At 35.4% G+C, this 27,293-nt stretch overlaps 1 long non-coding RNA gene and 1 pseudogene across 2 annotated transcripts in view; both read left to right on the plus strand.

Annotated features, from left to right (window-relative positions):
* The window catches only part of LOC134472128 (uncharacterized), a 96,263-nt gene that overhangs the window by 24,958 nt on the left and 44,012 nt on the right, over positions 1-27,293 (plus strand). The gene's annotated exons all lie outside the window — the stretch shown is intronic.
* On the plus strand, positions 3,111-6,824 carry LOC100726678 (mitochondrial fission factor-like; annotated as a pseudogene).

Here is a 27,293-nt window from a genome sequence, read left to right on the forward strand (position 1 = left end):
TCTCTTGGAAGATTCAAACTACTAGTAGTACCAGTTTTCTGGCATCTTCAGACAGTCATTTGATCATTACGAAATTTTCAATTTTGCTAAAAATTAATCTACAAACTGAAGTCAAAAGTTAAAAAATAGAAATATTTCAATTAGTACATAGAAATAATAAAAGAAATAGAAATTAAATATTGGAATTGTCCCAATTCATAAAATAAAAACAGAGTTGTAAGGCAGACTGTTGGACAATGTTTTGCCAGCAAGTAGTTCACTTGAAAGAGATCCCAGTACTACAGTTACAGGATAGGTACAGTAAAATGAAAAGATGGGAAAAGCAGTTATAGAGATGGTTACATATAGACACCTGAATCTGGAACCTTTCACAGAACTTTATGAAAAGCATCTTAGAAGTGTGTGCCAAGAAGATTCAAGAACAAAGTAAAGTATTTATGTACTTGTTCCATCACCTCCTGACCAGGGGTGGCCCTGCTGTAGAATTGTCTTACGTTTCTAGATTATGTATGTGCAAATGCATGGTGGAGTCCCCGGGGCACTCCAGCTGGACATCTGAGAAATTTCACTCCCTTGGATTGGTAAAAGGAGAGAATTTACAATTTGGCTAGTGTCTCAAAAGCTGTTTACAAAAGTTGTAGTAAAATTTAGTAAAGTATGTAAAGACAAAATCACTAACATTAAAGAATGATATGAAAGCAGATTTCAGAGAAAACATTTAAAATATCTGGGAATAGATTTCAGGAAATGAGGCTAACTATGTATGAGTGTTCATACCATCAATCATACTAATCTAACCATATATTGAAGTATTAACTGTAAATTATTCTCTTATATTCATTACCTTAAGTTCTCAGATCCTGTATACATACATATACATATATATATATATACATATACATATTCATATACATATACATATGCATATACATATAGTAGTCATGTGGAAACTTAGTTCTTGTCTCTTATCATAGGATATGTAGAATATTTGGGCTGAATAATTTTTATAATACAGAGAGGTGATTTATTTTTTCTAATTTAGCTGTACTTTCTTATCTGTTTCACCTCCAATATATTTATGAGATGCCTGACCAGACTTCAGATGGGGACATATAATAAAATTAAATGATCAAAACAAGAACATCCCAGGATATTGAGTTAATTAACACTATTCCGAACTGCATATTCAGAGAAACATTTTGCTTAAAAGAAACAACAAACAAAACTGTGTTAAGCCAAAACCCTACATAAACAATTGTTTGGAAATAAAATTTAAAAATGGTGGCTTCATACACTAATTATGCAGTAGACTCTACATTTATGTCAAAAAAAGTATCATTCCTTTCCAAGTTGTACCCATACAACCTGGAATGTATACATTAATGATATTAATGGATAAATTAATGACTTAATTTAAAATTTAAGCAAATCTTTGACCACTTGAGTACTTAAAATTTTGTGTAAAAAAGAGAATTGGGTTCAATGATCTCTGAAGTCTCCCTCCCTTTGGTAGTTTTTCAAGTTTTGAGTCTTAATCTTACTAAATCTATGTTAAATAGATTTAAATTTTTAACTTTTAAACAATTAATATAAATAGATGTAAAGTAAATCTATGGCTAAACTAAGATACTGTTTGGTTGTCTCTTTGGTTTTTCAGTAGTTTTCATCTACTGGATCTTTGGTCTAAATTAAAGAATCAGTAAATTTAGAGGTCACATCAGCTTCCACCATAGAGATGAGAGGTTAACTTGGATCTTTATTTTTAAGTACCTTTATGTGATCAAAAAGCTGTGACACTTGCATATTTGAATGATAGGGAGTAGGCACAGACCACAGATGTTCTTGAAGATACTAATATAAAAAGTCAAGCTAGTCATGAGATATAAATTATGCTGAATAATGAGAACTTATGTACACTTCTCTTGTAGAATGCACAAATCCTTTCTACATTCTTTGTGCATTCCTTTCTGATAAAGCTGAATTCATTTGTTTTCACTTATTTGATGGGTGAGATAGTGGCTGTGCTGATTTTTTTCCTTGCTAAACAAGTCCTTTGTAAGTGATTTGCATTACTTGGAAAATATTTATACTATTGGAACAGTTTACAAATTTTAAAATTATTCTAGAAATGTGTATACAACTCATGAGACATATAGACATTACTGAAATATTGTCCCCCCAAAATGTCCAAAAGCTAACTTTATTACATTATTTTGGTTTATTTTAAAAAGTTAAATTAATTCTAATACACTGCCTTGAAAGTAACCTATAATGTAATCTTTAAAATATTTTTAACTTGTTCTCTCTATGGGCTGAAAATTTTGGCCTAGAACAGAACTTGCAAACATTATGGATAGGTTCATTTTGGAAGTCAGAATCAAAATTTATAGTAAGCAGAATGAGTCATAATAAAATCTGTTTGAAGAATATTTTTATTTTATTATTGGAACACTTTCCATGCTAATCAAGGGCTTCCTAGTCCCTTTGGAGTCAAGATAATTTATCTGTGGGAAATCTAACCCTGAATTCCTTATAAAGATTCTTGGGCAAACCAGAGCAATATGGATGGTAAGGACTGGCATAGATTACGATAGATCCTGTACTGAGTTCTTCAGTGACATTTCTATAAGACTAATGAAATGCATTAATGTCTATATTTATCATATTTTAATGAGTCCTAAACATGAGGCAAAAAAATCAACATTTTTTGTTGACACAGTTCTTTTTTTATTTTAAAGAGAAAAAAAAGCACAGAAAAATTAAAAAGCAATCAAGGAAACAACAGCCAAACACTGACAATAACAACAACAACAAAATAGTGATACAGGATTTCAAAATATGATGATAGGAACCTAACAGTGGTTGTTATATTAAATATCGTTATTTTCAAAATAGTTGCTCAGGTTACCAGATACAGGTGCACAAAATTGATCAAACAATATGATTTCCCTTTCAGCAGTTTCTTTCCCTTTCACTATGTTTTTTATAACTTTTATAACTATAATCTTATTTACTTTCAGTTTCTTACACTATAAGACAATATGATGTTTACACATGTGAGTCTGATTTATGAGATAGTTCTTTCAGCAGCAAACTTCCTATTAAAAAAAAAAAACAAACAGTTCCTAAAAGAAGGGGTTACCAATATTGCCTTAATTTGTTCTTACGCAGAGAAAAATACCTTTAACATCAGTGTCTTTTCAGTTAACTTATTCATAGCATTTAAAAAAAATACATTTCAAAACAGAGAAATGTGTCTTAAATTAGTCTTACCACATTCTAATCTTAGTTTAAGGTATATTCAGAAATTAGAAGAGGATCTGTTATCACCATGTCCAAAAGAGGAGAACCTGCCATCATTACCAATGCCAGCTAGCTGTGTACACTGGTTCCTTTATACAAAGGGCTACAGAGATATTCACCAACCAAACAACTAACCCAATCAGAGATGAAGCCAACTTCAGAAGAAGAGAGAACTCTAGAAAAGTTGGTTGCTTCAGGGAGAAATAATTGATTGTCCAGCAGAGCTAGCCCCACATAAAGCCCACAACATTGGTAAACTTCAGGACCATTATCCAGTTTTACTCCAAGAATGACTTTTTCATGTCAAGATAGAGTTGGAGAAGTAAACCAGTGCAGTGCTGGCCACATTGCCAGAGAGATTTTAATCATGCATCGTTTGGAGAAGGGTTGATTGTACAAGATGAAGCCAAAGAATCATTATACTACATTTTAATTCCAAGACTGAAGCATAACCCTACCACAGAAACTATGTGAGAGACAGCCACCGGAGGTAGATGGGAGATGTACATCATCTGAGATCCTCTGAGAAGTTCATACCAGGAAGGACACAAGGTTTGTGTTCTGTGGTGAAACCAGCCTCAGTGAGTATGGCTTTTAGAGATGACAGGGAACAAAGGTAATGACTTTTAGTCCAGAACTCTGCTGGCATCCTCATCTACAGTCTGCATCCAGAGCAAATGGGGGTCTGACTGTTTCCCCATTTGCCAACATGAGAAGGGATATGACAGCCTGGGCAACTGAGGTTTATTCATGGGGATTCTCTTGGACAAGGGGATCGCTTTACCAACACAGAGGCTATAAAGTGAGGGTATAGAAGGCTTCAATTTGCTGGCTTCTAAAGACTGTTATTCTTAGAAAGAAACCACTCAGTTGGAAATACATAGAAAATATTTTTGACCCATTTTTCTCCTTGATTATTTTTCTTGTTTTATTTTTTTGGTAATGTTTTGAGTTTTATTTCCTATTTGCTTTTCAAACTGTTATATTTGTTCATTTGTTTTTTAACCTTTCTCATCTCTTTTCTTACTCTATTTTTTTTACTTGTAGTTTTTTTTCTTCCATATTCTCTGTTTTCTTCTTTCTCTAGCCTCTTGTTGGCTTTTCTATTACTTTTATCTTATACTATTAGTTTCCTTTTACCATTTAATGGGATACTTTTATTTTACTCTTATCACCTTATCTTCTATTACTTAATTTTTCAAACTTCACCTTTTTTTGCTCTTATTCTCTACATCCTCTATCCATACTAGAATAACTTTAACCTTTATGATTTTGTAGATAGTTAACTCTGTCTTATTGTTGAACATTGTACTATTTTTAGTGGAGGTAAAATTGTTTCCTTTACAATATCTAATTTGTCCTAGTGATATATATTATAATCATAATTTGACCAACATAGAAAGAATTAGATTCTATAAAAAGACTTCAAGAAGAAATTTAGGAGATTAAATATCATATCAAAAGTATGGACAACAGACGTGACCCGTGGGAAGATGCAGGAGTAGAAGACAAGGACATTGTCAGTGACCAGTTAATGAAAGACCTTAAAAACAAGAGAATATGGAAAATTGGTCCAACAGCTGCTGAATAATGTAATGAAGACTAATGTAAAATTAACTAAAATTAGTGGAAAATCAGAAGAAAGCAAAAAAGGCACAAAACCCCTGATACAGATGGAATAGTAGAAAACATTTTACATGTGGAAAAAAGATTTAACATCAGATAACTGAGGCATATAGAATCCCAAATAGTCACAACCTGAGAAAAACCACTTCATGACACACTGTAGTCAACTAAAATATTAGAAATTCAACACAAGATTAAAACTGTTAGAAAAAAACAACAAATTACTTACAAAGGGAAAACTATTAGAATTATATCAGACTTATCAAGACAAACCTTAAAGTACATTCCTGATTAAATTCACTATAGAAAATAAGTATATATAAGAAACGAAAAGCTTCTTCTCTAAAATTAGGAACTATACAAGGTTGTCCACTATTATTCCTACTTAACCTAGTCCTCTAAACATAGCGAGAGCAATTAGGCCAGAGAAAGAAACAAAAGAGACTTGTGCAAGAAAGAAAGAATTCAATGTATTATTATTTGTAGATGACAAGACTCCCTGTAAAGAAGACCCAAAATTTCCACCAAGATTCCTAGAATTAGCAACCAAGTTGAGTAATGTGGGAGGATACAAATCAATGCAAAAATATCAGTAGCATTCCTGTATGCTGATAGTGAACTCACTGAAAAAGAAATCAGCAAAAACAGTATTACTGATAATAACATCAAGAAAAAGTGCTTATTTAGGAATTAGCCTAAGCAAGAAATGAAAGGCATAAACAATGAAAACTATATTGCTCTGAAAAAGGAAGTTGAAGAGGAAGTCAGAAAATGGAAAGATATCCCAAGTTCCTGGACTAACAGAAGCAATGTTGTCAAAATGATTATATTTCAAAACAGATGTATAGATTTAAATTAATCGTTATCAAAATAGCAACAGTATTCCTCACAGATCTAGAAAAAACAGTGCTAAAGTACATATAAAACTAGAAGAGACCCAGAATAGCAAAATCAGCCCTGGGTCCTAGCCCACTGGGGTCACCCCGTGGTGCCTGGTCCAGGCTGCCTAAGGCCCTCAGCTAATGGCCTCTGAAAGTGTCCCAGAAGCTGGTGGATGGTGGCTTCAGGACACTGCAAGAGGGCCCACGATGAGGTAAGGGGCTCCAAGTCCAGCCCATGCACGGTGAAGCAAGTTGAGGAATTTAAGTGAAGCCAGGAGCTGATAGTGCCAGACATCAGGCAGCGCCTGGTACACATCAGGTTAGTGTGGCCGTGTTTTCTTCTCCCGCTGCCACTAAGATGGCAGAAATTAGTTGAATTCAGTATTAAACAATAGAAACTAAAGGTATCAGTCGGTGAGTGAGGGTCCTGGGAAAATTAAAAGCAGCACCACCAAATGCTGACCTGGAACCAAGATTCCAAGAAGGAATTCCAAATGCTAGTGTGATAATGCCAGTTGCACAGAGGATTGTGATAGCAGGAAATAATGAAGAAATTACATTTGCAAGACCAGCAGATCTTGACCTCATTCAGTCAACTGAAGCAAAGCCTCTGGCATTAAAAACACTGCCTCATGTACTTACATGAAAGGAAAGACCTCTAGATTTTCTGGATGTGGAAAGACCTTCTCCAACCCCTCAAAATGATGAAATCTGTGCAGCTGGCAGGCTAAAAAGTGAGTGTTCTATGAGTGAAATTGCTGTTTGCCAAAATGGACAGCTGGTCAGAAATAATTCTGTGTAGAGCATTTCAAATGTAGATGCAACAGTTGAAGGAACAGCAGATGGCAGGCCTGTTGTAGATGCAGCTTCATTAGGATGACAGATACTCAGAGTAAACAGATGCCTACAGCTGCTAGAAGAGGAGAGCAAGGAACGTGCTTATAGAGAAATGGCTGTGTTTTCAATGACTGTTGTGTTCTGCTGCTTAATAGCTGGCTCGGGTTTTGCCTCTAGAGGTAACCTCAGCACTAAAATACTGTCTCAACTGCTGGAAATATAAAAGATTTACAAACGTCTTTGTTTCTGTCTTTGCCTTGTATGCCATTTATAGCCTGTGCCCTAAACAATGGATTTCTTCCAGAAATAGGGAAAAGGATCTATATTTGTAGAAGTAAAAGTGTATTCTGCCCTCAGCCGTATTCTCTTTAAGCTAGGTCTGCAGTAACACCTTATGTAAAATTCTTTGTATGCTTTGTAAATAGTTTTTTTTTTTTTTTAAGAGAAATTGGTTTTTCACCTCATCAGTCTGCACAACTGATCCTCTGAAAGGGAGAGAGAATGCATCAAGAATGGATTTAGAAAAGCATCTGTAAAAGAAAAAAGGGTTTTATGCTATTTCTTGACACTATTAAGCAGTTTTGTTAACAGGCATTTTTGTACTACCTTTTTTTTTTGGTTGGTATTGGGGATCGAACTCACAACCTAGCGCTTGCCAGGCAGGTGCTTATGCTGCTGAGTGAAATCCCCAGCTGTACTACCTTTCAACATCAACATTCTTTTGAAGTCATGGTCTCGTGCCAGATTTAAGAAAATCAAATCACCTAGTATTTCATGATCACTTGTGCAGATTAAATTAATTCCTAACAATTCAACAGTAATGTATGTGTGTTATGTACATTATTTTCATTTTAAATTTGTAGATGGTTTTCTATAAAGCACATTTTTGCTAAGTTCATGTGTGAACAATTAAAAAAGAAAAAATGACAGAATAAGGTAAAAAATGTAGTGTGTTTAATAATAAAAAAAGCAATACTGGCTAACAAAAGCAAAGCAAGAGGCATGACAATCCCAGATTTGAAGTTATATTACAGAGCTACAGTGATAAAAACAGTATAATACTGGAACAACAAAAGACACATGCATCAGTGGACAGATGAGATGAAGCACAAACAACTCCAGGCAACTCAGGTATTTGATCTTTGACAAAAGTACCAAAAACATACACTGAAAGAAAAGTAGCCTCTTTAATGTGTAGCAGTGGGAAAATCAGATATCCTCATGCTGAACATTGAGTCCTAACCTACCTATCTCACCATGAAGTAAACTAAAATCAAACTAGATTAAACATTTAACTGTTAAAACAAAACACTAAATCTGCTAGAAGATAAAATAGGTAAAACCTTGAAGACATGGACAAATGCAAGGAGTTTCTGAATAGAACCCCAACGACACAAGAAATCGTACAATCAACAAATGGAATCATGTTAAATTAAAAATCTTCTGCACAGCAAAGGAAAAAAAGCCAACAAAATTAAAAGAACCTACAGAATGGAAAAAAAGTACTTTGCCAGTCATTTCTCAGACAGAGGATTAACATCTAGAATATATAACAAGCTGAAAAATTAGACACCCCTATAAATAAAAGACCCAGTTTAAAAAATGGGCAAATGGAATAAATGACACTTCTCAGGAGAAGAAATGAAAATGGTCATAAGTACACGAATATGTCCAACCTTTCTTGTGATTAGAAAAGCTAGAGAAACACAAATTACAGCAACACGGAGGTTCCATCTTGCTACCGGAAGAATTGATAGCATTAGTAAATCAAATAATAGCAAATGCTGGTGAGGCTGCAGCAAAAAATACCCTCATGCCGCTCTGCCTTGTGAATTTCCATGTTTTTCTCCATCTTAGACCCATTTCACCTCTTGGTTTTGCTCTATAAAAGTCCCCAGAAAAGGGAGATTCTTTGGCAACCCACTTGGGACACCTCTGTCTGTCTCTCAGGCAGAAGCTTTATTTCTCTCAATAAATATACTCTGCTCTTTAAAAACATCATATTAGAAAATATTTTTATATGCAGAATAATTTTTAGAACATTATTTAGTCCTGAATACTTTTACATGTCCAGGTCATCTCTTCCCCATGGTTATAATGTAATCAGAAAAATATAATATCTATTTTTATATGACATCTATATCTTAATTTTAATATATGCAAAAGTTATTATTGCGTTACAATAAGATAATAAAATATTGGAATGAAAGTCATTTGCAGATGATAAACTATTTGTCTTTTAAATTATAAACTGCTTATATGTTACTTATGAGGTGCAGCATACTTGCTCATAATTTTGGGGATATTTACCCTTTGTGAAGATAGGTTCAAAGAAGGCAAGCTGTAGAATAGTTTGAAGTTCAGAGGTCCAGATGAGTGGGGATTTTAACTGTGCATGGGGGGACCTGGTTTTGCTCTGGGTCTGGAGAATGTCTTGAACTGTTTTTCAGTGTTCTGGGTTTGGCAAACCCAAAGTGTGTTTTGCTAAGCACTTTTCTCTTGATTTTAAGCTCATGTGAATTATAAAGGAAATTTAATCCGTATGTTTTTGATTCTTTTACACTTAACTCATCAAAATGTTGCTTTGTAAGAACTATTTGATGTCCATAAAGACTTTGAGTCTTTTTACAAGTTTAAAAAGTCTTTTCCCCCTTAAAAGCAGGAAGTTACTGCAAGTAAACAAATTGAAAAACCTTAAAAGCTAGAGTTTCTTAGAAAACTTCAAGCCTAGGATAAATGTTAAAAATAATAGCACAAAGCAAACACTTTGCTTGGTTTTAAGTATTTTTCATATTTTAACTTACTCAATTTTTACCACTAACAGGTAAAGTAGGTGCTGTTCTTCTCTCTTTCTTTCTCTATTTTTAAGAGAAAAAATTAATTTGCTTTTCCAAAGGCACACATGGGGTGGAGCTGGGATCTGAAGCCACCTGTCTCTATCTGAAATATAACCATTACATGACACTGCCTGTTTCCTTAGTGCTATTCTGTAATTTAAGAACTTCAGATATCAGTTTAAATTAGCTATATACCAATAATGGACTAGATACTGAGAATATCATGTTCTGGCTTGCAAGAGAGTTTACTTAGTAATAGACACAAATGGGCCAAAGGGAAGGGGATCTTAAAAACATACTGCACATTTCTTATATATTATTCTTTTGTTCATTCATTTAAGTCATCTTTATAGAATATTTGGTAACAGCACCCCTTTTGGTCTTTGGGGAGTATCTCTTTTATAAGAGTAGACTATAGAGGAAATAGGAAAGTACCTGGGTTGCTTAGGATATTTCCAGTAATATTAGGAGTGTTGAGAGTCAGCTGAGATATTGGTGGTAACCTCACTCAGCCTGAGGTCACGGGCTCCTATGGAAGACACAGAGCATTCAAGATGTCTATTTCTGCTCTTCAGAAGCCACCACATAGTTTTTTCCTTGCACAGTTCCTCCTTTCTCTGTGACGTACAAAAGCCAGTATTCCTGTTAATGTTAAATATGTTTTATTATCTTTTTTTTCCTTTTGTGGTGGTGCTGGGGATTAGACCCAGGGCCTTGTGCATGCAAGGCAAGAACTGAGCCACATTCCCAGCCCCATGCTTTTTTATCCATAAAAGTCTTATCTAAGTTGAAAAATACCTGGAAGATCTTCCTCAGATAAGTTGGTATGTTTTACTGCATTTGAACTATAAACAAGAGATTATGGAAGTTTAGGGAGAAAACCCAGAAGTTTACCAATTAACTTAGCATACTGTTTATTTTAAAATATCATGTGTTTTTTCACATGAAACATTAAAAAGATTGGAAAACAAAATTGAAAAAATGGAATTCTAACCAGAAATACAAATATAAATGACTCATCTGTTGGTTATAAATGTTTTACTTTTAAAAAAGATATAATTATTTTGTTTTTCATTTATTTCTTACTTTTCAATAGCTTTTTTCATTCACGGGAGGAGAATACCATATTTTATCTTTTAAGATTCAAAAAAAATCAATAGAATTGGGAACATTGAATTTGGCTTTTCTTTTGATTTGAAGATGTGTGTGCTTTTTGAAAGAGAAGAACGTTCAGGATGCACTTTGGCTAATTAGAATTAGTGATGTGCTTCCACATGGAAAGAAGAGCTCCTGCAGAGTGGGGTGAACACATTTGGAAGAGGTATGTTGCAAGGTTAGGAAAAGTCATTCAAAATTATGCCTTCCTTTAAAATACCTGTCTTGAATTCTAAAGCAACATTCTTCCAAATTAACAGGAATAATTCCAAATTAACATGAAGTAGAATAATTCAGAAAGAATAAATGCCACTATTATTCTCGGCTATAAAAAAACTCTAAGAATGGGTGAAAATATTGAAAAATTTGTAAGACCTATTACAAAAAATATATTTTTTCCGAGCTTTCAAAAGAAGTGTAAGATTAGCTGTATTTTGTGAAAATGGATCTTCTCATTATCTGTAAGATTGTTTTTAAAAGATTTAAGCCTTCAAAACTCCTACAGCTCTGATGTAAGTTAAACTCTAAAATAAAACATGCTGACATGTTGGCCTACAGTGTTAAGCACCGTAAATTATCTCAGCTGAACGCAAAGAAAAAGCATAATCGTACTTTGATATGTGTTAAAAATCAAATATGAAGATACTACAGTAAATAAAAAACTGATATACTAAAATGTGCTGGCATGTTTTTAATCTTCCCATTAAGTATCTTTGAGTATCCAGAACACTCTTATTTCACACAATTTTCCTGGTTCTGCCAATAAACCCTTCTTAGCTATGAGAACTTTATTTCAATATTAAGGGAATTAAGAAAAACAAACTTTCTTTGAAAGAAAGATGGAAATGGCCAAGCCTTGTTCCAACCTTTCAATTATCCTATTTGAATGGTTACTCTTTTTTTTGCAGTTATTGCAGTTTCTCACTTGTCTGCTTTCCCCTACGCTTTTGCAGAGCTAGTGATAGAACACAGGGCCTCACCCAGGCGAGGCAGGCATTCTACCTCTGAGCTACATGCCCGGGCCTTCATTTGTCTTATAACAATTTTCCCTTTAAGTAGTTTGCTGTCCTTTGCCATATTTGCCGAGCTACATTGGTTTCCTTTACCATGCTTTGTGATTGTTGAAAGCTGAGAGAAAACTGCTCTGAATGTATACAATAAAGTTTACACGGAGGCTAACAATCTCAGTCTTATTTTGCTTTATATTAATTATTATGACTTCTCTCACTCTTGGTATGTTTTCCCTTTTACTAACAGAATAATGAATTGTTCTGATTCTCAAGTATATCTTTATTGAGCAGTTTCTTTCCCTGCACTTTCTTGGGGAGAAAGAAACAAAAAGCAGCTATAAACAACTGGCTTGCAGCATGACTATCAAACAAAAGATTCACTCACAAAATTAATATTTCACTTTAAGTTTTCCACAGTGCTACACGCTCACCTTTAAAAGTTAATAACTGCTAGTATTTCAATATTAGCAATATTTCAGTTTCAACTATTAAGAAAAATGCATGTATATACCTGTTGCAATCGTCAGAAATGACTAATAATGCACTGCTATCATGTTGGTCTGAAGGTTCTCTGAAATCAGTGGTGGTCCAAGTGAGGGACGTCCAAGCAATTAAGTTTGCACACAGCTTGATTCTACAGATAGATACACGCAGTCTCATCTTCACCCTTAAGAGAACTATGTCTCTGTTAGATTGGGATAAGATGGTAGAGAAAAGGCCTCTCCTTTGTCTCGTTTTTATGTCCAGAAAGCAGGACAGAGAGACACTGGAAGATCAGCAGGAATTATGCAGACTGAGACTTCGTTTGTTTAGGCCCTGGAGCATTACTTGGGAATAGCGCTAATTGTTCAATTGAAAATATACCCAGTTTCATGGGGTCTGAGTGGCCTCCCATCTCATTTCCCTTCTCTGCTGAGTAGCTCATACACACAGCTAAATTTAAAAAGAAAGCAAAAAATGAGAAAAGATAAATCTAGATTTTGTAAGCTGTTTAGCATGAGAACTAATTATCAATGATATTATGTAGATAATTTGGGAGGAGCAACTCAGATTAAATTAAGCAAGAACTCTTCAGTTCCCATGAGTAAAAACTGTGAAGCTTAAGTTTACAGATATCTTTTACAAATTTTCTTTTACTTTGTGGTTTTGACTTAATGTTAGGAATAGAGACATTTAGAGAATTGAGGTTATGTGTATTTTTCTACTGCAAGTTTTACAACAGTTTTTAGTCAAAAACTAGATAGTTTGTGATATGTGATTTCTCATTTAGAAAACCTCACCTTCCCTCCTAAAGAAATATTTTAATATACCACCTGAACCAGCTTGTTAAGGTTGGCAGTACCTGAAGCTTTTATTGTGTCTGTAGAAGCTCAGGTTTCTGGCTTAGTCAGTGAGGAAAAATAAACATTAAAGAAATGTCTGTCTAGTTATGTGGGCAATTTTTGACTTGAGGGGTTTACTGTTCTAAATAGGGTTTGAGAATTTTTAAAGTTTGGGCAAAAATGGGTTAATAGGATTTTATTTCCTGAGGAAATTGTTCACCTTCACATATATTTCTTTTTTTTCTCCTCCTAACCTTCTTCCTTATCTTATAAAGTTTATTTACCTCTCACGTCTGACAGTCACACATCATGAATCTGGTTGCCTCAGAAAGGATGATTTACAACAGTGGTGCAGGCTTTTAATCTCAGAACTTCATAGGCTGAGGCAGGAGGATTGCAAATTCAAGTCCTGCCTGGGCAACTTAATGAGATTCTGTCTCAAAAAATAAAAAGGGGTTGAGAATGTAGCTCAGTGGTGGATTGCCCCTGGGTTTGAAGCCTAAGTACCACCAAAAAAACCCCACACACACCTACACACAAAACAAACCAAAATAAAATAAAAATACAAAAAACCCAAACAAACCAGACAAACAAACCCCCAAAGGGAGTGGGGGTGAAACAGAAACAGTATGTGTACACCCACAAGGATAAACATGAACGACTTCAGCATCAAATCTCCTTCAAATGAGCTCTTTCCCTTATCTAAGTAGGAGAAAAAGTTTAGAATAGGAGTTGGTATCTGAAGGGAAAGGAGATCCTGGAGGCGACAGCCTTATTAGTATAATGGAGAAAAGTCCCCTCAACTTGAGCTTTTGTTCATGAATCACGAGGTGGCTCTTACCTAATCCAATCTAGTTGTCTCTACATAGGATTGTAGTAGGTTACACTATAGGTAGGGCAGGGAGTTTCTTTGCATAGTAATTGGATGGATCCGGGAACTTTCGAAGGTCTGTGAAAAATCCTCTCACAATGATGATGAAGTACTGAAATTGTGGGGCCTGCTGTTAACTTCCTTTCCTATGGCTGTTCTGTTGGTTTTGGCCTTTAAAGGACTTTCAACTCCTGGCTTAGGTAAAAACGTACCTGGCTCAGCAGTGGGGGAGAATAGAGGGAGAATGAACCTTATTAAGAACTGTGGGCAGAAACTGGTTCCATCCTGGGCAGAGGCTGTGGGAGGGCAGCGCCCAGAGAGGTGAAGAAACTAACTAGAAACCAAAAGCAGTGCACATGGTGTGCAGGCCTGCGCTGCTGCACCCCACTTCTGGAGATGAAATGAAGCAGAGAGAACTGCTACTCAGCAGAAATGTTGCACAGGCAGAGGAACAGAAAAGACAAAGACACTGACCAGGTTTTGATTATTCATTATGTGTTGTGTTTTTCCATACCAGGCACCAGAAAGAAGATGCCATTTAGCAACTGCAACTTGACAAAGAAAAGATTGTACTCCGCATTAGAATTTTACTTTGAGAAATCTAAACTTCTGAAAGATTTTCTAACTCGGTTCATTAGCTTTCGTTACCACAGCAAATACCTGACATAATTAACTTTTAAAAAGGCTTTATTTGGCTCACAGTTCTGGATGTCCCAGTCTCTGACTGATTGGCCCAGTTGCTTTTGTGTTTGTGGCAAGGCAGACATCCTGGCAAGGAGAATGAGCTGGAGAAAACTACTTACCTTTTTTCCAGATGGTGAAAGAGAAAAAGAAGAGACTGGTGTGCCTCAGTTTCCCTCAAGGATAGCTCCGTTACTTACAAGCTCCACAACCTCCTAATAGTACCACAGGCCAAGACGCATAGCTTTAACACATGGCCTTTTGGGGAATGTTTCAGATCCAAATCATGGCACTACTAATGAATTTCAGAGACCTTTAGTAATAAGAACAAGAGTATGGGTAATATGGTGGTACTTCGGTTCACAAACTTAATTTATTCCATGATTCTGGGAAAGATCGCCCTGGTGTCCTTTATCTGATACAGGGTTGAACTGAAGTACTGTGGAATGTATTTGAATTTAGAATTCTCTGTTTAAAAGCCAGTGATTCAGGTACAGCTCATGCAGAAGCAATTCACCACAGAAAAATGGTTTCCACTTAATAATATCTTAGTCACTTTCTTGTCCCTGGGACAAAATACACAACACTTAAAGGTTTATTTTGGCTCATATTTAGAGCTCAAGGTCAACTGGCTCCAAGGCAAAGATGAAATGGTGGGAAAGTTTGGCAAGGGAAGGCTGCTCCTGTGGCCAGGAAGCAGGGAGCGAAGGAGGGACGGGGCAGGAGAGTCACCCTCTCAGGTCCTGCCTTCGGTGACTGTCTCTGCCTTCCACCTCCTCATAGCACATCCCACAAGGAACCCGTAAGTCGTTAAATTCACTGATGAGTATAACATCCCCTTACCCAGTCACTCACCAAGAGCTCTGCTTCAAAGCCATGGGAATTTGAGGGACATATAAAGCATAACAAGGAGTTTATCTGAAAGAGTAGAATACTTTTTTGAAAGAAATTGAGTACCTGTGTAACACCCAAGATTTTTCCATATTCTAATATCTAGAAGACCAGAGGGTAAAATGAATAAAGACAGACTTGGGGAAGTGCACTGTTTCAGTGATGGCCATCCTACTATGAAGCCTCAGAGCACACTCCTGGCATCTCACAGACCAAACACACAGAGACTCACGACCAGATGAAGATGCATGAATCACACAGTGAATAGCATCAATTTAAAACATGTAGTGAGAAGGCTGGGGGTTTAGCTCAGTAGTCCAAATGCTTGCCTGGCAAGTGCAAGGTTGTGAGTTCGATACCTGGTACCAAAAACAAACAAACAAACAACAACAAAAACCAAGAACATGTAGTGAGAAACATGGAGAAGATGGTGGGGAGTGACAGGCTGAGGATAGCAACCAAAGAAGTGGAAGAACCCATCACTTGATGCCTGAGGAATGCAATCCTCTTCTGTCTACCCTGCTCATCTGCCGCATCAGCCTTCTCTTCTGGTGTGCTGATCCTACCTGAGGGTAAGCAGGTGGGTGCAGTGGACAGAAAGTTCCTGGAGCTAATCTGTACCTACAGCACTTGATCTGTTGGAAAGATGCTGGAAAAAGTATGCAGGAAAAAGTCTGCACTCCCTGAGAGTTGCTGGGTAGCTGCAGCTTTAATCTCCTTTAATCTCTAGTAGAATGAGATCACGAAATGTCTCACGAAAATATGCTCAATTGTTATAAGTATTTGATAACTCAGAGATGTTTTTATTTTTAAAAAATGAAGGGGGTTTATCTCAGGGCCACAAGCACCCACCTGGCAAGCGCAAGGTCATGAGTTCAATCCCTGATACCAAAACACAAAACAAAACAACAAAATAAAAAACAAAACAAAAAACAAAAAAATGAAATTCTAAGAAACAACTTTATTCAGGTATAATTGCAGAATAAAATGCATACATTTAAAGTGCACAATTTCATGAGTTTTGACACATACATGTCACTCTAACCATAATCAAGATAATCAACATACATTTAATCTCTCAAAGTTTTCTTTTTAATCAATCTTTTTGCCTCCCAAGGCTCATTCTCAGTCATCTAGGCATCATACTTCTATTACAGACCAGTTTGGATTTTCTACAATTTTTAAAATGGAAATGTGAAGGAAGTGTTATTTTCTTTTTGTTTTTGACTGGCATGATTCATAGAAGATGCTGTGTTAATTGTTCACTACTCTTTATTGTTGAATAGTACCAAAATTTGTTTATTCATTAACAATGAATTTTTTATTCATTAACAATGCATTTGTTTATTTATTGGCTATTTGCCAATAATGTTTAGTTTTTGTTTAGTTTAGTTTAGTTTAGTTTTTGTTTTTGTTTAGTTTTTGGCAACTGTGGATAAAGTTGCTATGAACATTCGTGTCATCATTTCTTTTAGGTTAGTATCTAAAAATGGGATGGTTGTAGCAGATAAAAGGCTTATGTTTAATATTTTAAGAAAATGATAACTGCTTTCCATAAGTAATTTTACTATTTTTGATTCACAGCAGCCACATATAAGAATGTTAGTTACTGAAAATCTTGCCCACAGTTGGTATGGCCAGTCTGCTCAATTTTATCATCCATTACTATCACTATTGGTTATGTAGGGAAACCTCATCGTGTTTTAATTTTCTTGTTAATGATTTCTAATGAGTATCTTGTCGTGGGCTTATTTGCTATTGATACACCTTCTTTGGTGAAATTGTGTTTAAATTTTTCATCTATTTTTATTAGGTGATATATTCTTTTTATTAGGTGATGAGTTATTTCATCTATTTTTATTAAGTGAGTTCTTTTTCATCTTAATATAAGTCTGTTGTAATGCTTTTTTACTGTGTGTAGCTTGTTTTTATTTTATTTTTTGTAGTAGAGTCTTTAAGTAAAACTGTATCACTTCAGATATAGGAAAAGAACCCAATGACAGCAGATGGCCATTTCCGTTTCCAACCTTTGTGCTATTGTTGTACACTTTACTTCTACATGTTTCATTGTTTGTATTTTGCTCTCAAGAGTTAGTTTTTAGAGAAGTTTTTGAAAAAGTATCCCCATTCTTACCACTGTTGATGTTCTTCACTCCTGTGTAACTAGCTTTCATTTAGTATCAATTTTTTTGCTCATGGAGGATTTCATTTAACTTGAATGTGCACATGTGTGACTGCATGCATGCGTGCACCTGTGTTTATGTAAGCCCCTCTGCTGAATTTTATCAGGTTTTGTGCATCTTTATTTCTGTACAAGCTCTTCATTCCTGAAAGGTATTTTTGCTGTGCTATCATTATGCAATTAAATTTCTTGCATTGCTATAATTTGCACTGTTCTTATGTTTCTGGTTCATTGAGCTTTTTGGATCTATATTATTTATAGATATAAAATTTCAAGTATTTCAATCATTGTTTTTGCAAATATTTTTTGTCTTCTGTTCCTTTTCTCCTTTGGGACCTCAAATTACATACGTATTAGGTGGTCTCAGTTTATTGATACTCTGGTTACTTAATTTATTTCTTTTCAATGTGGTTCGTTTTTCATAATTTCTCTTTCTTTGTCAAGTGTGTATGGTTTTTATGTACTGTGCCTAATGCTTTGTACCTCTGATCAAGTCTTCATTGTTTTCAACTCTGGAAGTTTATTTTTGGTTTTTAAAATTTTTTTTCATGTTGATTGTTATTATGTTTTCCATGACAATGGAATATTTTTATAATAACTACTCTAAGGTTCTTGCCTACTGATTCTTGTCATCTATGTAATTTATGAGACTATTTCATTGATTTATTTTTGTGGCATATTTTGCTTATTTTCATATCTGGTAATTTTTGCTGCTTGAAAGATATTGTAAATGGTATCTTGTTGGGTAATGCATGTTTTTCCTTTGAGCTTAGATCTAGGGTATAGTTAAGTTACTTGAAAAAAGATTGATCCACTCAAGGCATTGTTTAAGCTCTGTTAGGTGGACTGGAATCATATTCATTCTAGGCAAAATTCTTACACATTACTGAGTCCATGACTTTTTGAGTACTCTGCCTGATTCCTTGTAGATTATGAAGATTCCTTCTATGGTTATTGAATCCCAAACTCCAGGTCTGTGTGATCTCTGAGTATTTTTCATTCATGTAGTCCTTTCTGCATCACCAGGGAGTTTCCTTGCATACATGCTGATCAATATTCAGTGGAAATTTCCAGAAAACTGCAGATTTCCAGTTCTCTCTTTGTAGCTCTTACCTTTCCAAGAAGCTCTCCTCATTCTCCAAATGAAGCTTTCTTCAGTGGTTACATCTTTTTAGTACTCTGTCATCAAAGTGCTAGCTGACTGCTTTTCTGAAATTCTCATATCTGTATCTTTATCTCAGTGAAGCTGATAGTATCTCTGTGGCTTGAAAACTCACAACCAGACTCTCCTTGTGTCCTGTTGTTTTCCCTTTAAAAAGAATCACCAGAACATGCTATTTCTCAGTATTTAAAACTCATTAATTCATAGTTTTTTCTATATTTTAATTGCTTAAGTGGGGAGATACTTGTTACCTCATTTGGACTAGGATTTGCTCCTTCCATTCTTTCCTAACTTTGTCTACCACATATATAATCTAATTACTTCTGAATATATCTGAAGACCTATTTGCTTGCTTGTATATATATACATGTATATGTATACTTATATCCCAGAGAAGAATAATTTAATTTATTATACAAGTAGTCATGCTTAGTTTGGAAAAATATAAGATATGAGTGAGTTAACTGTGATGTCAATTTGAGTGGATTAAGAATTGCCTAGTGAAGTAGTAGAGCATAGTTCTAGGTTTATATGGATGATTGACGTGTAAGCTGTATACTAAAGAGGGAAGACCTATCTGAGATGTGGGTGGCATCAACCAATAGATTTGTAGCATCAACCAATAGATTTGTAGCATCAACCAATAGATTTGTAGTGTGGATGTAAACAAAGGGAAAGAAGAAGAAAGTCTACCCTGTTGCTTCTTTAGAACAACTCTGGTGTTCATCATTGCCTTTGGACTTCTGTTCTTTCAATCTTCCAGCACAAACTCTTCAGACCTCCAACACCGTGCCAAACAATGTACAAGGAAAACAGTGAACAGAAGTGGAAAAGGCAGTGGATGGAAAATGATCTCTAAGGTACAAAAAGAAATGATGTTTAAAATCAATGATATTAGAGAAGACACAAGTAAAAGAATGGATGAGATTAGAGAAAGACAGAAACAAAAAATACCCACCATAGGAGAGAAAGAGTCCATGAACATACATAAAAATAGATACAAAAGATTAAAACTTCCATTGAAAGTATATGCAATGGATTAAAAGAAGGAAAGGGTAGAATTTTATATTTTAAACAGAGTTTCAGCTAGTGATCATGAAAAGAAAGATCTTCTAAAAATAGCAAGACATCATGAGAAATCAACCCATCAGCCACAAAATGAAGCTAAGAGGAATAACACAAGATTGATTGTGGTCAACGAGAAAGCTGGAGACAGCACAAATGCCACAACAATCATAAATATATCTGCACCTAACAGAGGAGCATCCAGCTATATAAGAAAGTTAGTTATTGGTAGACATGGAAAGTCAAATAAGCAATAACACAATTAAAATGGGAGACCTCAATATCCCATGTCACTAAGAGAACAACTAGACAGAAAATTGGCAAGGAAATAGCAGAGCTGAGCCAAATCTGTGAAAAAATGGATTTGATAGAAAAAAAAAAAGCCATATTCCAAAGTTCTGCTCCAATGGCCATGAAAGATTCAATGATCCCAGAAAAGGTTCAAGAAAGAAGCCATACCCTAAGGCCCTGCACCTAGAGGGATCCAGTGAGCCCATCACAGGCCCAGAGAAGAAGCCGCACCCTGAGCCCCCACTGCCATCAGGGGAGCATCTGTGAGCCACCACTCCATGCCTCTCCACTACTCTGGGAACCCCAGATCAGATGTTCCCAAGTTCCTGGTCCAATTCCCAGCACCAAGGGACTGGTAGCAAGTGCAGGAAGCACCTGGAATGCCACGCAATGGGTTGGTCCAGAAAAACAGGAAAATGTCAAGACGAAGCAGCTAAATACAATCTCAGACCACCAGTCCGCACAGAGAAAGTTCAGAAGACACAGACACAATAGAAAATAGAAGTTGCACACCTGAAATTTCTGAAAAAAAAAAAAAAAGAAGAAGTAAAGAAGCAACTTAGTTCTCATACTGATTGGTTAATTTTACATGCTTAAGTCTGATGGTTTGGATAGCTATTTGGAAGATAACAAGAGATATTATGGTGACCACTGTTAATTTTCCATGGGTACGTGCCAGAATCAGGCTAAAAAATGAGAGTATTTCAAACCCTTGTTCACAATAGTTGGTTCTGGGATGGGCGAATCAGAGAGTCTAGATATATTTGAGTCCTTTTCTTTAGAAAAACTAGCTACAAAATTGATATGAGTCCAGTGGATATTTTGCTTCCATTAAAAGATTTCCTGATAAAAATGAGAGAACTGAAGACATTTATTGAAGCCCTGTATTTAGCCATTCTCAAAGTTAGCACCAATCTTTTGATTTTTCATAAACTCACAACTTTTTTTGATTACACTAATTTGTATTAGGTTTTATTGCTTACAATGCAAAGAGTTTTATTACATGATAACTCTTGCCCTCTAGAACTTTCCGCAGGGTATTTCTTTGGAGTCCTGAGAGGTATGCTACAGTGCCTCCAGATTTGGTTTGCATTGCCCTTTCCTATATTGTCACATTACTGATCACTATGAGTTGATCTTGAAATCTGCTGGCAGGGGTTCTCTTGTCTTTGCTGAGTGGAGCCCCTGCACCACAGTATGTGAATTCTCACTTATTGTTCTGAGAGACTGCTGAATGCATACAGGAAAGACTCTTTTTTATGTTTTCATTTTGACATCCTAAACACATCTCCTTGAGTCAGAAGGCATTATTAAGTAGAATGGAGACAGTCCTTATAGTGGACATACTCACCTAACTTCAGGGAGTCTAATACCATACTTCTCCACCTGCAACTCCTCTATCTTTCTCATTCTGGCTTTACTGCAAGGTGGCTAATGTACAGATTCTCATCCTCATAAGGGAACTATCGCCTCTCCTTAGCCAACCATGGCTATTTGTTTCTCATTTTGTTTTCCCAAATTCCGTTGTCAACTCTGTATCTATACAATTGTTGACACTGCTCTTATTCTATTTTATGTTTTATCCTAAGAGGGGCCTAACTCCTGACAATAATTCTGATACAATCAGACAGAGAGGACAATGAGTAAGGCTAGTATGATTACCCTCCTTTTAGCCACTTGCAAAACATGACATTGGTTCAGTGAAATTAGCAAGTCAGATTTAATGTGACATCATTTTAGATTGCTGAAGTTGAATAGCACTGGATGGGTCTGCCTGTCACTCAAGGTGACAGGCTTTTAAAAAAAATCTACCTCTACAAAGATAGATTATTAAGAGAATACATATTTCAGTCTTAAATTTAAAAAATGAGCTGGTGAATTGTCGGGGTACATTGGCATTCTCACAAAATAATCAGTATTATGGTCATTACTGCTGTAATACGTGTAATAGACATCTATTATGGGCCAGGCACTATGATAGGTATGATGATCTGATTTTATTTGGAATGGAGTTATGAAATGTATTCTTTACATCTGAAAGTGATGGCTGAATAAAATCCTTGGGAAATCTTTGAAGTTGCCTCTAATTTTAAATTCTATCAGGTTAACTTCAGGGTTATGTGTTTGCCTTTGGGTAGGAGAGTAGATCTAGGGGTTGGTTAATGAAGTAGGTTTTGCTGTGGGAAGTGTGATAGATAACAGGAGACTTCCCTTATCTTTTGACTTGAAGCACAATTTGACACTATTGGGCTCTAGAACATACAGTTAATTTAGAAACCTAAAGAAACATAAAGCCTAGAAAGACATGACATATTTATATACTTTTGCCTATAAATTCAAGATATTGCGTTTTTGAATTTCCAGATAAAGGTGAGACATCCAAAGTAATTCCCAAAATTCAAGCCCTGAAATCTCTGCACAAGTTCGGATTGTCCCTATAAACCAAATCTATGCTTCCGGATTTGTGACCGAATCTCTTTTTCATCCTTTCTTTAACATGTAGTGGTTTTACTCTGTTCCCTCTCAAGTCACTCTGTGGATTTCACAAAAGCCCTTCTGAGTATGTTATCACATTTCAGGATCTTTCAGCTCAGTCCTAGCTGTATCGAACCATAAAGAGCTGGGATTTGACCTTGTAGCTGATGTAGCTGACTCAGCCATGATGGGTTCTGGAATCAAGGGAAATCTCTACTTCTTTCTCTGCATTCTCTCCCCTGCTGCACACTCCAAACCATATTGAAATCCTAAAAGAATGCAAGAGAATGAATGAGAACTTATAATGCAAAAAGATACTCAATAGACTTTTCTTTCCCACAAGGGGCTGAAGTGGTTATGATTTCTGAATAACTGAGTACACTGTTTGGCAGAGAGTTTGAAAAAGTTCCAGTGATTTGTCGATCTTCTCCACTGGCCAAAAGAACCGCGTTTTACCACAGATGCCACGTGGCGGGAGCATTGGGCTAAGTGTCTGGTACTTCAGTGTTGTTGTTGGAGTTCAGTCTCTGCAAGCTGGAACCACACATGAACTTCATGTTGAATTAATGGTGCAGTATTTAAACAGAATGAATTATAGGTTCAAGCTCAATTCCTGATTTTAAAGATTGGTGCCGCATGCCTGGAGTACTCTTTGTTAGGGTTTGCCAATTTTTAAAAAAATCCAAATATTGTTATTCATTCTTTTATTAAGTTATATATGTATTCTGTTTGAAAAGAACAACAGCAAGAAAAAATGAAAACACTACCAAAGTGAGAAGTCAATAAGGAAATATTTGCAGTTTTTGAAATTTTGGTAAGGGAGAGAAGAGGAGGCATCGTGTGACACCAGGGAATTTCTTGCGTTCTTCGTTGTAGATTTTTTCCACATAATTATAAACTTCCACATGCCTGGAAAGTCTTGGCTGGTTGCAAGCTTCCTTAATTTCAGCAACTAAAAAATTACTCTTCTCTTAGTTTGATTGCTCAGTGTACCAAGAATCTACAAGTGAGGACTTTTTTCTTTTAATCAAGTGTTCTCTTTTATGTATCTGCCAAGTCAAAATGTTTCTGCCCTCAAAGTCTGGGCCCTTCTTCAAGTTAGTCAGATACCCTGTCAATAGGACACAGCTCCTTCCTACTTTCTGTATCTGTGTGAATACCAGAATCTAATATTTTTTAGTAGGTAGAGTCCTAGATACTCACTGAACATTTTATAGAAGGTAGTTTGTGGGCAACTGTGACTTTCAAAGCAGCCCACGTTCTGTCCTTTTTGTCAATGTCCACAGCAGACATGAGTCACCATTTGGAAGACCTCACAATGGGGATATGCTTTGGAATCTCCTTCATGGCATTCTCCTAGATGTCTATGACCCATCAGACATGGCATGAAGAAGTTCTTTGATTTATGAGTCCTCAGCCCCAGCGTCTCTCATCAACTGAGGAATGGTATCTGGTTCCAGCTCTTCTGGATGAAAGGAGGCAAACAGGGATTCCCCCTATTGGATGAAACTTCAAAAATACTGACTTCCTGAAACTCCTGAATCGAAAAAAATGCTTGGCTTTAGAGATTCGGAGTAATATCTGGGGAAAGAATTTCCAACCAAAGAGAATTTCGGTTCCAGTACCCAGGAGGAGAGAAACAGCAGGGGAGAGTACTGTGACTTCTTTTGTAACCAGGTGTTACTTCTCTCTGTTGTTTATAGGAAAGGACTTCGGGCTTAACTTTGTTCTGGGGGTAGTCCAAATACAACCGAGTCATAGACAAGGATGATTAGGCTTAGAAGTAGTAAAATGGACTACAACTACCTTTTAGAATAAAAAAGGGAGAGCAACAGAGCCCCAAAACAGAGGAAAACACTGAGCTGCGTTGCTCTAATACAAAGCTGATTATTTGGACAAAGCTGGACTACAGTTAAGTTTGGTCCTATTGATGAAAAATATTCAGTAAATTAGAGGTAAATAAGATTTATTGTGTAAGAAAACAGATTGTTTATATACTTATGGAAATCTGTTGCTGAATATACTTAAGAAGGTAAGATTTACATTTTATTTAAAATGTTCTCTAATTCAGACTTTCCTAGAGGAAAGCCAGCTTTAGCTAAGTGATCTGCATTTGTGTCTTCTGGCCAAGGGGACAAATATGATACTCTGGTTGTAAGCTGTCCTGCCCTATAGAATCTCTTGTTGTTGGGTCCAATTCCTGATCCAGTTTCAAAATCAGCTGGGTCTAATTCTTTTCTTTTCACTGCTTCATTCTCCTCTACCCTTCTCAGGCTCTCTTTTCCACCCCGTCCCTGTAGTCCCCTTTACAAATACAACCTCATCATAGGTATCCAGGACACCTAGGACGACGCTCTATGCATCAAGAAATGGCCATGTCCTTAAGAGAAACAGCCATTTGTTCTCAAGCCTTTGCTCGGTATTGGCCCCCTGCTAGTGTCTCCCACTGTTGTTAAAGAACCTGAACATGATCAGTGAAGTTCCCATATAGAGAAGCATGTTTTAAGGACATTCATAAATTTCTTGAGTTTTAATTTTTTATTTTAATATTTCATTTCAATTTCCATATATTTTTCCCTAATCTTGTTGCACACACACACACACACACACACACACACACACACACACACACTCACACTTACACTCATACAACCTTAGGGATTTTTTTTTGAGGTTGTTAGCTACTATAGAAATAGTCTTTATAAACATCCACAACAATACAGGTAAATGACTGACACTACTAAAGAGTGAGAATATTTTGCAAAGAGGCTTAATTTTATGCTTAGTTTTAATTCTTTGCTTAATTTTGATATTTTAAAATTTATGCCTTTTCACTGTTTTCTGTATCTTTGCTTTTGGCATATAAAATTTTACCTATCAGTGATGGTTTAAGATTGTCAGATGTAGGATCCAAAACTATAGGAAACAGTTAAATTTGAATTTTATCTACACAACAAATGCTTTTTTGTGTAAGTATGTTCTCTATCTGGTAACCCCAGTAAAAGTTGAGGTGCTTCATTTTGTGATGATTATTTCTAAGACCTGGCATGTTGAAGAGTGCTGACCATGTAACCAGGATTTTTATTCTACGAGTATCTCAATATTTTAAGGATTTCCTCAAATATATAAAGGGTTTATGCTGTGTTTGAAGACAGTTTTCAGGCATTACTAATTATATAAGTAGATCCATGTTGCCTTGACCCTCATGTAACATGTCTTCAGGGAAATATACGACTTTCCCAGTTTACAGTATGTTTCAATTACACTTTGTTATGTTACTTCCCCTCATGGGTTTAATTACTGTGGCAAATATACAGCTAAGCTGGTGATTACCTACTTACAGTAAAGCTGTATCATGCTGTATGTTTCATGAAGGTCAGGAATCTTGATGCTTATCATGATACCTGACGTATAATAAATGACCAAAACATGTAGAAACTACATCAGAAGATCCCATTTTCTATAGTGACACATTAATTTTAAAACTTTAAAATGAATATATTGTGAATATGAAAGACATATGTAAAGAAAACATGAAAACCTTTCTGAGAGGCACAGAAAAGGTATGAACAAATGGAAATTCATACCATATTCTTAGATAAGAAACCTCAATAATGGCAAAGATATCAAGACACGCCGAATGGATTTATACATATAATATATTCCTGAAACTTGACAATGTGATTCTAATGTTCAAATAAAAACAAAGCAAAACAAAATTCTAAGAAAAATGTAAAAATAAATAGGAATAAGGGTGGATTATACTTCTCAGATAATAGAATATATTACTAAAACATCGGTAATAAAACTGTGATGCTGGCATATGAACAAGCGAAGAAGGCAATGAAATAAATGAAACAATTAAACCGTGTCTTAAATTAATGACAAAGGATGAAACTTTTTAGAATGATGTTGTGGCATCAGGGTAGACATGTGGGAAAAAATAAATTTCATTCTTACCTCACATCATACACGTGTAAACTCCAAAAGGCATCAGCAATTTAAATGTAAAATTGAATGGAAATGTAAAATGTAATAGAAGACAGTGTAGCAGAACATATATAACCTTGACCTTTATGACTTTGACAAAATTTAGAAGCCACAAGAAAAAGATTGAGAAATTAAATTGTATAAGGGAAAAAGAGGTTTCTGACTGGCAAACATAAAACTACTAAAACAAAGTAAAAAGAAAAAATCAACAAAATAGGAAAAAATACAATTCTTACCATGGAAGAAAATACGATATATTGAGTTGCTAGAAATCATCAGGAAAAACACCAAACAATCCAATAGGAGTTAGGTACTGTCATGGGCAAGTCTGTGGGGGAACATCACTCTTGCATCTTTTGGTATGAGTGTCAATTGAAAAACTCTTACAGAAAGTAATTCAGCAATGGCTAAGAAATTTATACTTACATAAATTATTTTAAAGATACATAAAAATAGCTATAGTATATTCACATATATAAATATATTAATTCATGGATATAATTTAAACATATGCTCAATATGCATAAAGGTACAAAGGATATATAAAGATACAAAGGATATATAAAAGATTTCCTGAGTAATTACTTTTTGAATGAGTTAAGGGTAGTAGGAAGAAACAGAAAGGAAATTTTTTATTTATTTAAAATTATTATTATTATTAATTATTATTATTAAATAAATTATTATTTATTTAATTTTTGAAAGATGTTAAGG

The sequence above is a fragment of the Cavia porcellus genome, unplaced genomic scaffold (genome assembly GCF_034190915.1).
Source record: "Cavia porcellus strain 051 isolate PalLab524CR breed Dunkin Hartley unplaced genomic scaffold, mCavPor4.1 scaffold_22, whole genome shotgun sequence".
NCBI lineage: Eukaryota > Metazoa > Chordata > Mammalia > Rodentia > Caviidae > Cavia > Cavia porcellus.